This window comes from Dendrobates tinctorius, unplaced genomic scaffold (assembly GCF_039654945.1).
Source record: "Dendrobates tinctorius isolate UK_male_01 unplaced genomic scaffold, ASM3965494v1 ptg000075l, whole genome shotgun sequence".
NCBI lineage: Eukaryota > Metazoa > Chordata > Amphibia > Anura > Dendrobatidae > Dendrobates > Dendrobates tinctorius.
The window spans coordinates 8283519-8297219 of record NW_027361743.1 but is presented as its reverse complement, the minus strand read 5'-3'; the positions used below and the strand labels follow the sequence as shown (position 1 = coordinate 8297219).

The window sequence follows — 13701 nt, the reverse complement described above, 5'->3', positions numbered from 1 at the left end:
CATTATCTGCACAAACCTAGGAGTCCCCTGCATTATGTGCTGACAACTAGGAGTCCCCTGAATTATGTGCTGACAACTAGGAGTCCCCTGCATTATGTGCTCACACCTAGGAGTCCCGTAAAAATGCATAAACACGGAGGGCACTATCAAATGATGAGACTCATTAAATGGGATCCAACCACCGTATGTCTTAAAAACTGTATTCCTAACAAGTTGAGAGGCAAGAGAAGACATACATATCAAATAGGGATTCCATCTTCTCGGCGCTGTTCTTCTTGCTTTCAGCGGTCACTTAGTGCCGCTAATTACATATGTGCATATGTAATGAACGGCTCATTACATATGCGCATATGTAAGGAGCGGCACCACTTGACCGCTGAAAGCAGGAAGAACAGCGCTGAGAAGATGGAATAGTATGAGATTCAATGGCTAGCCCACGATAGGTACGGGGGTATGGTGCTAGTGAAGGAGGCTCATGAGTCCCACATAAATGTCTATTAGAATCACTGCACACATACACTTAAGGAGTATTTGCTTATTAGTGAAATTTATTGAAAGCAAGTGCTCTTATAGTGATTGCGACTGAATGACGTTTCGGTCATTCAAGACCTTGATCACATAAGTCGCCGTAGTAGTTCTGAACTAAGGGCTGTCCTGAATTAGGTAATGGTCACTTATGCCTTTAGGTTAGCCAGGGTCAGAGTGGTCGCTCTATGTGGGGTGGTGGTGAGACAGTGGAGTGTGTGATCAAGGTCTTGAATGACCGAAACGTCATTCTGTCGCAATCACTATAAGAGCACTTGCTTTCAATAAATTTCAGTAATAAGCGAATTCGAGAAGATGGAATAAGCACGGGGGCTGCAAGAGACATGCTAGGAGAGGTGAGTATAGCGGAGGGAGACATATTCACCTGTCCACCGTTCCACCGCTGCTCGTCTCTCTGCTGTCTTGCTTCCTCTGGCATTGACGTTCAGGTCAGAGTGCGCCATGACGTAGTTATCAGGCGCTCTCTGCCTGAACAGTCACTGTGCAGAGCCGGCAACGCTGAGGAGCAGCAGCAGCATGGAGGCGGTGAGTATATAGGTTTTTTTTTTAATTGAGGCAGCAGCATTATAAGGGGCCACTAATCACTGTGCCTCATTGTAAGGGGCCGCTCACTGTGCAGCATTATAAGGGGCCACTAATCACTGTGCCTCATTGTAAGGGGCCGCTCACTGTGCAGCATTATAAGGGGCCACTAATCACTGTGCATCATTGTAAGGGGCTGCTCACTGTGCAGCATTACACTGGGCTACTAATAACTGTGCTTCATTGTAAGGGGCCACTCACTGTGCAGCATTATAAGGGGCCACTAATAACTGTGCCTCATTGTAAGGGGCCGCTCACTGTGCAGCATTATAAGGGGCCACTAATAACTGTGCATCATTGTAAGGGGCCACTCACTGTGCAGCATTATAAGGGGCCACTAATAACTGTGCATCATTGTAAGGGGCCGCTCACTGTGCAGCATTATAAGGGGCCACTAATAACTGTGCATCATTGTAAGGGGCCGCTCACTGTGCAGCATTACACTGGGCCACTAATAACTGCTTCATTGTAAGGGGCCGCTAACTGTGCAGCGCTATAAGGGGCCACTAATAACTGTGCATCATCGTAAGGGGCCGCTCACTGTGCAGCATTATAAGGGGCCACTAATAACTGTGCTTCTTTGTAAGGGGCCACTCACTGTGCAGCATTATAAGGGGCCACTAATAACTGTGCATCATTGTAAGGGGCCGCTCACTGTGCAGCATTACACTGGGCCACTAATAACTGTGCTTCATTGTAAGGGGCCACTCACTGTGCAGCATTATAAGGGGCCACTAATAACTGTGCCTCATTGTAAGGGGCCGCTCACTGTGCAGCATTATAAGGGGCCACTAATAACTATGCATCATTGTAAGGGGCCGCTCACTGTGCAGCATTACACTGGGCCACTAATAACTGTGCTTCATTGTAAGGGGCCGCTCACTGTGCAGCGCTATAAGGGGCCACTAATAACTGTGCATCATCGTAAGGGGCCGCTCACTGTGCAGCATTATAAGGGGCCACTAATAACTATGCTTCTTTGTAAGGGGCCACTCACTGTGTAGCATTATAAGGGGCCACTAATAACTGTGCATCATTGTAAGGGGCCGCTCACTGTGCAGCATTACACTGGGCCACTAATAACTGTGCTTCATTGTAAGGGGCCACTCACTGTGCAGCATTATAAGGGGCCACTAATAACTGTGCATCATCGTAAGGGGCCGCTCACTGTGCAGCATTATAAGGGGCCACTAATAACTGTGCATCATTGTAAGGGGCCGCTCACTGTGCAGCATTATAAGGGGCCACTAATAACTGTGCATCATTGTAAGGGGCCGCTCACTGTGCAGCATTATAAGGGGCCACTAATAACTGTGCATCATTGTAAGGGGCCGCTCACTGTGCAGCATTACACTGGGCCACTATTAACTGTGCTTCATTGTAAGGGGCCGCTCACTGTGCAGCGCTATAAGGGGCCACTAATAACTGTGCTTCATTGTAAGGGGCCACTCACTGTGCAGCATTATAATGGGCCACTAATAACTGTGCATCATCGTAAGGGGCCGCTCACTGTGCAGCATTATAAGGGGCCACTAATAACTGTGCATCATTGTAAGGGGCCGCTCACTGTGCAGCATTATAAGGGGCCACTAATAACTATACATCATTGTAAGGGGCCGCTCACTGTGCAGCATTACACTGGGCCACTAATAACTGTGCTTCATTGTAAGGGGCCACTCACTGTGCAGCATTATAAGGGGCCACTAATAACTGTGCATCATCGTAAGGGGCCGCTCACTGTGCAGCATTATAAGGGGCCACTAATAACTGTGCATCATTGTAAGGGGCCGCTCACTGTGCAGCATTATAAGGGGCCACTAATAACTATGCATCATTGTAAGGGGCCGCTCACTGTGCAGCATTACACTGGGCCACTAATAACTGTGCTTCATTGTAAGGGGCCGCTCACTGTGCAGCGCTATAAGGGGCCACTAATAACTGTGCATCATTGTAAGGGGCCGCTCACTGTGCAGCATTACACTGGGTCACTAATAACTGTGCATCATTGTAAGGGGCCGCTCACTGTGCAGCATTATAAGGGGCCACTAATAACTGTGCATCATTGTAAGGGGCCGCTTACTGTGCAGCATTACACTGGGTCACTAATAACTGTGCCTCATTGTAAGGGGCCGCTCACTGTGCAGCATTATAAGGGGCCACTAATAACTGTGCTTCTTTGTAAGGGGCCGCTCACTGTGCAGCATTACACTGGGTCACTAATAACTGTGCATCATTGTAAGGGGCCGCTCACTGTGCAGCATTACACTGGGCCACTATTAACTGTGCTTCATTGTAAGGGGCCGCTCACTGTGCAGCGCTATAAGGGGCCACTAATAACTGTGCTTCATTGTAAGGGGCCACTCACTGTGCAGCATTATAATGGGCCACTAATAACTGTGCATCATCGTAAGGGGCCGCTCACTGTGCAGCATTATAAGGGGCCACTAATAACTGTGCATCATTGTAAGGGGCCGCTCACTGTGCAGCATTATAAGGGGCCACTAATAACTATACATCATTGTAAGGGGCCGCTCACTGTGCAGCATTACACTGGGCCACTAATAACTGTGCTTCATTGTAAGGGGCCACTCACTGTGCAGCATTATAAGGGGCCACTAATAACTGTGCATCATCGTAAGGGGCCGCTCACTGTGCAGCATTATAAGGGGCCACTAATAACTGTGCATCATTGTAAGGGGCCGCTCACTGTGCAGCATTATAAGGGGCCACTAATAACTATGCATCATTGTAAGGGGCCGCTCACTGTGCAGCATTACACTGGGCCACTAATAACTGTGCTTCATTGTAAGGGGCCGCTCACTGTGCAGCGCTATAAGGGGCCACTAATAACTGTGCATCATTGTAAGGGGCCGCTCACTGTGCAGCATTACACTGGGTCACTAATAACTGTGCATCATTGTAAGGGGCCGCTCACTGTGCAGCATTATAAGGGGCCACTAATAACTGTGCATCATTGTAAGGGGCCGCTTACTGTGCAGCATTACACTGGGTCACTAATAACTGTGCCTCATTGTAAGGGGCCGCTCACTGTGCAGCATTATAAGGGGCCACTAATAACTGTGCATCATTGTAAGGGGCCGCTTACTGTGCAGCATTACACTGGGTCACTAATAACTGTGCCTCATTGTAAGGGGCCACTCACTGTGCAGCATTATAAGGGGCCACTAATAACTGCCTCATTGTAAGGGGCCGCTCACTGTGCAGCATTATAAGGGGCCACTAATAACTGTGCTTCTTTGTAAGGGGCCACTCACTGTGCAGCATTATAAGGGGCCACTAATAACTGTGCATCATTGTAAGGGGCCGCTCACTGTGCAGCGCTATAAGGGGCCACTAATAACTGTGCTTCATTGTAAGGGGCCACTCACTGTGCAGCATTATAAGGGGCCACTAATAACTGTGCATCATCGTAAGGGGCCGCTCACTGTGCAGCATTATAAGGGGCCACTAATAACTGTGCATCATTGTAAGGGGCCGCTCACTGTGCAGCATTATAAGGGGCCACTAATAACTATGCATCATTGTAAGGGGCCGCTCACTGTGCAGCATTACACTGGGCCACTAATAACTGTGCTTCATTGTAAGGGGCCGCTCACTGTGCAGCGCTATAAGGGGCCACTAATAACTGTGCATCATTGTAAGGGGCCGCTCACTGTGCAGCATTACACTGGGTCACTAATAACTGTGCATCATTGTAAGGGGCCGCTCACTGTGCAGCATTATAAGGGGCCACTAATAACTGTGCATCATTGTAAGGGGCCGCTTACTGTGCAGCATTACACTGGGTCACTAATAACTGTGCCTCATTGTAAGGGGCCACTCACTGTGCAGCATTATAAGGGGCCACTAATAACTGTGCTTCTTTGTAAGGGGCCACTCACTGTGCAGCATTATAAGGGGCCACTAATAACTGTGCTTCTTTGTAAGGGGCCGCTCACTGTGCAGCATTACACTGGGCCACTAATAACTGTGCTTCATTGTAAGGGGCCGCTCACTGTGCAGCATTATAAGGGGCCACTAATAACTGTGCATCATTGTAAGGGGCCGCTCACTGTGCAGCATTATAAGGGGCCACTAATAACTGTGCTTCTTTGTAAGGGGCCGCTCACTGTGCAGCATTACACTGGGCCACTAATAACTGTGCCTCATTGTAAGGGGCCGCTCACTGTGCAGCATTATAAGGGGCCACTAATAACTGTGCATCATTGTAAGGGGCCGCTCACTGTGCAGCGCTATAAGGGGCCACTAATAACTGTGCATCATTGTAAGGGGCCGCTCACTGTGCAGCGCTATAAGGGGCCACTAATAACTGTGCTTCATTATAAGGGGCCACTCACTGTGCAGCATTATAAGGGGCCACTAATAACTTTGCATCATTGTAAGGGGCCGCTCACTGTGCAGCATTATAAGGGGCCACTAATAACTGTGCCTCATTGTAAGGGGCCGCTCACTGTGCAGCGCTATAAGGGGCCACTAATAACTGTGCATCATCGTAAGGGGCCGCTCACTGTGCAGCGCTATAAGGGGCCACTAATAACTGTGCTTCTTTGTAAGGGGCCACTCACTGTGCAGCATTATAAGGGGCCACTAATAACTGTGCTTCTTTGTAAGGGGCCGCTCACTGTGCAGCATTACACTGGGCCACTAATAACTGTGCTTCATTGTAAGGGGCCGCTCACTGTGCAGCGCTATAAGGGGCCACTAATAACTGTGCATCATTGTAAGGGGCAGCTCACTGTGCAGCATTATAAGGGGCCACTAATAACTGTGCTTCTTTGTAAGGGGCCGCTCACTGTGCAGCATTACACTGGGCCACTAATAACTGTGCCTCATTGTAAGGGGCCGCTCACTGTGCAGCATTATAAGTGGCCACTAATAACTGTGCATCATTGTAAGGGGCCGCTCACTGTGCAGCGCTATAAGGGGCCACTAATAACTGTGCATCATTGTAAGGGGCCGCTCACTGTGCAGCGCTATAAGGGGCCACTAATAACTGTGCTTCATTGTAAGGGGCCACTCACTGTGCAGCATTATAAGGGGCCACTAATAACTTTGCATCATTGTAAGGGGCCGCTCACTGTGCAGCATTATAAGGGGCCACTAATAACTGTGCCTCATTGTAAGGGGCCGCTCACTGTGCAGCGCTATAAGGGGCCACTAATAACTGTGCATCATCGTAAGGGGCCGCTCACTGTGCAGCGCTATAAGGGGCCACTAATAACTGTGCTTCATTGTAAGGGGCCACTCACTGTGCAGCATTATAAGGGGCCACTAATAACTGTGCATCATTGTAAGGGGCCCGCTTACTGTGCAGCATTATAAGGGGCCACTAATAACTGTGCATCAATGTAAGGGGCCACTCACTGTGCAGCATTATAAGGGGCCACTAATAACTGTGCCTCATTGTAAGGGGCCGCTCACTGTGCAGCATTATAAGGGGCCACTAATAACTGTGCCTCATTGTAAGGGGCCACTCACTGTGCAGCATTATAAGGGGCCACTAATAACTGTGCATCATTGTAAGGGGCCACTCACTGTGCAGCGCTATAAGGGGCCACTAATAACTGTGCATCATTGTAAGGGGCCGCTCACTGTGCAGCATTATAAGGGGCCACTAATAACTTTGCATCATTGTAAGGGGCCGCTCACTGTGCAGCATTATAAGGGGCCACTAATAACTGTGCCTCATTGTAAGGGGCCGCTCACTGTGCAGCGCTATAAGGGGCCACTAATAACTGTGCATCATCGTAAGGGGCCGCTCACTGTGCAGCGCTATAAGGGGCCACTAATAACTGTGCTTCATTGTAAGGGGCCACTCACTGTGCAGCATTATAAGGGGCCACTAATAACTGTGCATCATTGTAAGGGGCCGCTCACTGTGCAGCATTATAAGGCGCCACTAATAACTGTGCATCATTGTAAGGGGCCGCTCACTGTGCAGCATTATAAGGGGCCACTAATAACTGTGCATCATTGTAAGGGGCCGCTCACTGTGCAGCATTATAAGGGGCCACTAATAACTGTGCATCATTGTAAGGGGCCGCTCACTGTGCAGCATTATAAGGGGCCACTAATAACTGTGCATCCTCGTAAGGGGCCGCTCACTGTGCAGCATTATAAGGGGCCACTAATAACTGTGCATCATTGTAAGGGGCCGCTCACTGTGCAGCATTATAAGGGGCCACTAATAACTGTGCATCATTGTAAGGGGCCGCTCACTGTGCAGCATTATAAGGGCAGTAGATTCGGCATTTTCCACCCTAGGCTTATACGCGAGTCAATAAGTTTTCCCAGTTTTTTGTGACAAAATTAGGGGGGCGGCTTATACACGGGTCGGCTTATACACGAGTATATACAGTAGTTTTTATTTCAGAGGCAATACAAAACACAAAAGCACATAAAATCATTTAAAATATGCAGCTGTTTTTGAACCAATATCTGTATAAATGAGAGCAGCAAAAACACCCTATAAATCCACTAGATGACACCTAGGAGTCCTCTGCATTATGTGCTTACACCTAGGAGTCCTCTGCATTATGTGCTTACACCTAGGAGTCCTCTGCATTATGTGCTCACACCTAGGAGTCCTCTGCATTACTGTATGTGTGCACACCTAGGAGTCCTGTCTATACATCCACAAAAAGCTTGTATTTACTGCTCTTCTTAAAGAGTAACTGTGGTTTTATTTTTATTTTTTTTTTCAGTTAAATAGTGGTTGTGAAACTTCATTATATCTTGTTAGAGGAATGTGCTTCTTTCTTCTCCTGGACTGATCTTTACTTCTCAAAATTCTCATTTCAAAGGTAAAATTTACCTTGGCTGAATACAGATTCTCCTATTACTGAGATAGGAGATGACAGCTGATGCTTATAATGTCGAACTTGCAGCAGAATGTCTTCCTCTAGCTCCTCCCTCCTCCATAGAATTTTACAATCACCAATTGTCTTTTCCTATCTCAGTAATGGGAACATCTGCCTTTATTGAATATAGAATTTTACCCCTAAATTGTAAGTGAAAGATCTGTCCAGAAGGAAAAAGAAGCAGATTTCTTTGATAATATAGATTACAAAATTGTTTACCGTATTTTCGGGGGTGTTATTGATTCATGAAATAAAAATGAAAACGACGGTTACTCTTAAAAGCCCATAGCTGGAAACAGCAGAGCACATCAGTCGGACCATTATGTGTATAGCTGATAACAGCTTTTAGCTGGATTGCCAATTTAAGGATTTTTCGCCACTGATTTTGCAGAAAACATTGTCCACGCCTGGTTTTACTGTAGTAGTTTTATCCTGGCAACCTATTCGCTGCTGAGATCCAAGGAAACTGTAAATGTCACACCCACAAAGTCTCAGCATGAAAATAAATTGGCCGACATCAGTTACGCTGACACAACCTAGAATTATCCGACTGGTGCAGGTGCACGGTATAAGGTCCTTCCTGAGACTTCATCTGTCACCTGCTGAACAGCGGAGACGCCATTAGTAACGCCGGCACAGTATTTATGACATGATGCCTATCGTCCACAAGACTGAAGACGTCTAGAAATCAGCGGGGTGTGGAGGAGCTAAATATATCAGTCATTACAGAAAGAAAGCGATGTGTATTGAAGAGCATGTGTCATCAGAAACACACCTATGGTTTACATCAGGGTTTTGTGTTAAAATGTTTTTGTTTTTTCTGAACAATTATAATGTTTCTTTCAAATTTCCATATCGTGATCTACATGAAAATAAGAAATCCTGCTATTTTCACCCTGGTCATTAAGCCTTCTAATTGACTTCTACTTCCCTTTCTGTACAGAAGATTTTTTAGCAACTACATTATTATCACAGCCAGGATTACTGTAACTGTTACCACTTCTATACCCAGAAGATAAAACAGGATCCACCATTCTAAATAGGCAATGTAACAGCTCACCCCCTCCCCCTCCTGTTCAATGAGAGATAACACCTCTATATACAGTAGATTATACAAGGTCCACCATTCACAATAGGCAATGTTACAGCTCACCTCTTCCCCCTCCTGTACAATGAGAGATAACACCTCTATATACAGTAGATTATACAGGGTCCACCATTCACAATAGGCGATGTCACAGCTCACCTCTTCCCCCTCCTGTGCAATGAGAGATAACACCTCTATATACAGTAGATTATACAGGGTCCACTATTCACAATAGGCGATGTCACAGCTCACCTCTTCCCCCTCCTGTACAATAACTAATAACACCTTTATATACAGTAGATTACACAGAATCCACCATTCACAATAGATGATATTACAGCTCACCTCCTCCTGTACAATGACTGATAACACCTCTATATACAGTAGACAATAAAACAGAATCCACCATTCACAATAGGTAACTAACAGACCGAAGAGGGCCACTGTGCAAGATCAGTATATGGAGCCTTTGCAATCCATTAGCTCATTATAATGCACAAATCCACCTGCTTTTGAGGTGGAATTGCGCCCCCCCCCAACTGTTAGGCAGCTGCACAGGTTGAACCCATGGTATGGCCGCCCCTGCAATAGGTGATATCACAGCTCATCTCTTCCTCCTGTACAATGCCTGATAACATCTCTATATACAGTATATAACACAGAATCACGCAACCAATCACATTGTATGATGTCACAGCTCGCCTCCTCCTCCTGTACAATGACTGATAACACCTCTATATACAGTAGTTAACACAGGATCCATCAATCACATTGTATAATGTCACAGCTCACCTCCCCCTCCTGTACAATGACTGATAACACCTCTATAAACAGTAGATAGCACAGAATCCACAATTCACAATAGGTGATGTCACAGCTCACCTCCTCTCCCTCCTGTACAATGACTGATAACACCTCTATATACAGTAGGTAACGCATAATCCACCATTCACAATAGGTGATGTCACAGCTCACTTTCTTCCTCTCCCTTCTCAGTGACCTTTCCCCCTGATCAGACCATACTTTAATCCAATGCATTCGAGTGAGTCTATATATGGCTGCATGTGTCCCACAAGAAGCAGGAGTTTACTAATATTAGGCCTAGAGGCCTAGGTGAAAGTTGCAATTTTTGCTTTTTAATGTAGGTAGTAATATGAAAAATAAAAAATACCAACTATTTAAAAAAAAAAAAAGTAAACTAAAGACCTGATTAAAACAATAGGTCATTTTTGATAACATATTGCTTTTTATTGTCTCAAAATTATCAACACTTCTCACCCAGCTGCATGGTGAAATAAAAAAACATTGCTACAATTATTAATAGTAACCAAGAAGACAGCTTTTTCTAAAGAAAAATAAACAAAAAAAAGGCCAATAATAATAAATTGGTGCAAAGTATTAGTGTGGTTCGACCCAAAATCCAAGTGACAGAGTTACTGGACAATCTGTCTGTTGTTATCTGGCAAATGTGTCATCCTGACATCTGTACAAAGTGTAAAGGATGTGCACAGTTTTGGGAGCAATTTACGTATGTTGCAACCCCAATTCCCCAAAAATTGGACCACTGTGGAAATTGTAAAGGAAACAAGAATGCTATGATTTGGAAATCTCTTCCAGCCACATATTATATTCACAACAGAACATAGAACGGATCAGAGGGTGAACATTGGACATTTTTTCCATTTCATGTGAAAAAATTGACTCATTCAGAAATTGTTGGTGGCGACACATCTCAAAAAAGTTGAACGAGACTAGCAAAAGGCTGGAAAAGTAAGTGGCACTATTGAAAAACAGCCGGAGGATCAATTTTCACAAAGTCACACGATTGTGTATAAAAAAGAGCATGTTAGGGAGGCAGAGTCTCTCAAAAGCAAAGATGGTCAGAGGTCATCGATCTGTCAACATCCGCTTCAAAAAGTTGTGGAGCAATTTCAGAAAAATGTTACTCAGCATAAAATTGCAAAGCCTTTGAATATCCCACCATCTACAATACATAATATCATCCAAAGATTCTGGAGAAATCCGTGTGCACAAGGGTCCAGGCCAACAGTCATTATTGGATGCTCGTGCAGGTAATTGAGAAGCAATTGGGCTAATTCTGCGCTGCTGTATGGGAAAGATGAACAATTCCAATCCAAGTATCAGTGGCTTTATTTTTTTTCCAGCGCGTTTCGAGGTATATAAGCTTCTTCAGGACAACCTTGATAGAGATACGTTCATCAGACGCCGGTATAAATAGACACAGATTAGACGCTGTTTGCACTTTGTGTCTTTCCAGTCTTTCTTTTCTTTGGTTATTGGATGCTCGTGATCTATGAACCCCCAGGCTTCACTGCTTCTAAAACAGGCATGAATAGGACACACAAATCACTGCATGGGCCGATGAACACTTCCAGGCATCATCTGGGAACACTGTTCATCCTGCGATCCACAAATGCAAGTGAAAGCAGAGAAGAGGCCATAGATCAACACCATCCAGAAATGCAGCCGTCCTCTCTGAGACAAAGCTCATTTATAAGGGACTGCGGCAAAATGCAAATCTGTGGTCGGATGAATCAAAATGTGAAAATCTTTATGGAAACCACCAACAACCGTGTCCTGAAGACTCGTGAGGAGAGTTTATCAGCGCACAGACATTAGTGCTTATGACATGGGCAGATTACACATGAGACGCCATCAATGCTGAGCTTTATATAGAGGTGTTAGAGCAACATCTGCTCCATGCAGACATCTAGACATCTATATCAGGAAATATCTTGTATATTTCAGCAAGACAAAGCTAAACCACATACTGCATCCATCACAGCAGCACGGCTCCGCAGAGGTGGAGTGCAAGATGTTCTGTACTCAGAGACATGGCCGAGGTGAGGAGCCTGAGCCCGGCCACCACTGATCAAGACACAGAAGTACAAGGTGTTCAGTGCTCAGAGATATGGGCGCGGTGAGGAGGCTGAGCCCGACCACCACTGAGCAAGATACAGAAGTACAAGGTGTTCAGTGCTCAGAGATATGGGCGCGGTGAGGAGGCTGAGCCCGACCACCACTGAGCAAGATACAGAAGTACAAGGTGTTCAGTGCTCAGAGATATGGGCGAGGTGAGGAGGCTGAGCCCGACCACCACTGAGCAAGATACAGAAGTACAAGGTGTTCAGTGCTCAGAGATATGGGCGAGGTGAGGAGGCTGAGCCCGACCACCACTGAGCAAGATACAGAAGTACAAGGTGTTCAGTGCTCAGAGATATGGGCGCGGTGAGGAGGCTGAGCCCGACCACCACTGAGCAAGATACAGAAGTACAAGGTGTTCAGTGCTCAGAGATATGGGCGAGGTGAGGAGGCTGAGCCCGACCACCACTGAGCAAGATACAGAAGTACAAGGTGTTCAGTGCTCAGAGATATGGGCGAGGTGAGGAGGCTGAGCCCGACCACCACTGAGCAAGATACAGAAGTACAAGGTGTTCAGTGCTCAGAGATATGGGCGCGGTGAGGAGGCTGAGCCCGACCACCACTGAGCAAGATACAGAAGTACAAGGTGTTCAGTGCTCAGAGATATGGGCGAGGTGAGGAGACTGAGCCCGACCACCACTGAGCAAGATACAGAAGTACAAGGTGTTCAGTGCTCAGAGATATGGGCGAGGTGAGGAGGCTGAGCCCGACCACCACTGAGCAAGATTCAGAAGTACAAGGTGTTCAGTGCTCAGAGATATGGGCGAGGTGAGGAGGCCGACCACCACTGAGCAAGATTCAGAAGTACAAGGTGTTCAGTGCTCAGAGATATGGGCGAGGTGAGGAGGCTGAGCCCGACCACCACTGAGCAAGATTCAGAAGTAAAAGGTGTTCAGTGCCCAGTGACATGGGCGAGGTGAGGAGGCTGAGCCCGACCACCACTGAGCAAGACACAGAAATACAAGGTATTCAGTGCTCAGAGATATAGGCGAGGTGAGGAGGCTGAGCCCGACCATCACTGAGCAAGACACAGAAATACAAGGTGTTCAGTGCTCAGAGACACAGCCGAGGTGAGGAGGCGGAGTCCAATAGGTTTTATGAACTGGTGAGATAAGAGTGACTCCTGGCGGACCAGATGGATGGGTCTGTGACCGCATCAGTAAAGGGCACGGACCTCCACTTCCACTCAGACACCAACAAGGTGGATCTGGGTGCTGCTATGTGCTGGTAATATTAAAGATGAGCTACTTGAACCTTTCCAGGTTGAAGACAGACTCAAAATCAAGTCCCAAACCTGCCAGTTTTTAGTAGACACTTTCGTCAAGCAGTGATACAAGAAAAAGTCAACACCCTTAAAAAATGGATTTCTCTACAGGAAGATGTTCCATTGCAAAATCAAAGTCTCCTTCTCAACTGTCAGTAAAGGCCTTAAAGATGAAAGAATAATGAGACCGTCCTTTTCCTCACCCAGCCTAAACCCTACTGAGAACTTTTGGCCCTTCTTATGTGGGAGAACCCCCTCTCTGTTCAGTGTCTGGGGCTTTGGTTGGTGCTGCCCGAAAACCTGATCGTTAACAGATGAAGAAACTCCATGGATGGAGCTTATGACTGGTCACTGAGAGGCAGCGTGAGACTGGAACACCTTGGGCCCACCAGAGAAAA

At 46.5% G+C, this 13701-nt stretch overlaps 1 protein-coding gene across 1 annotated transcript in view; it reads left to right on the top strand.

Moving 5' to 3' along the window:
* Positions 1-13701, top strand: part of PIWIL4 (piwi like RNA-mediated gene silencing 4) — a 275269-nt gene that overhangs the window by 252941 nt on the left and 8627 nt on the right. The gene's annotated exons all lie outside the window — the stretch shown is intronic.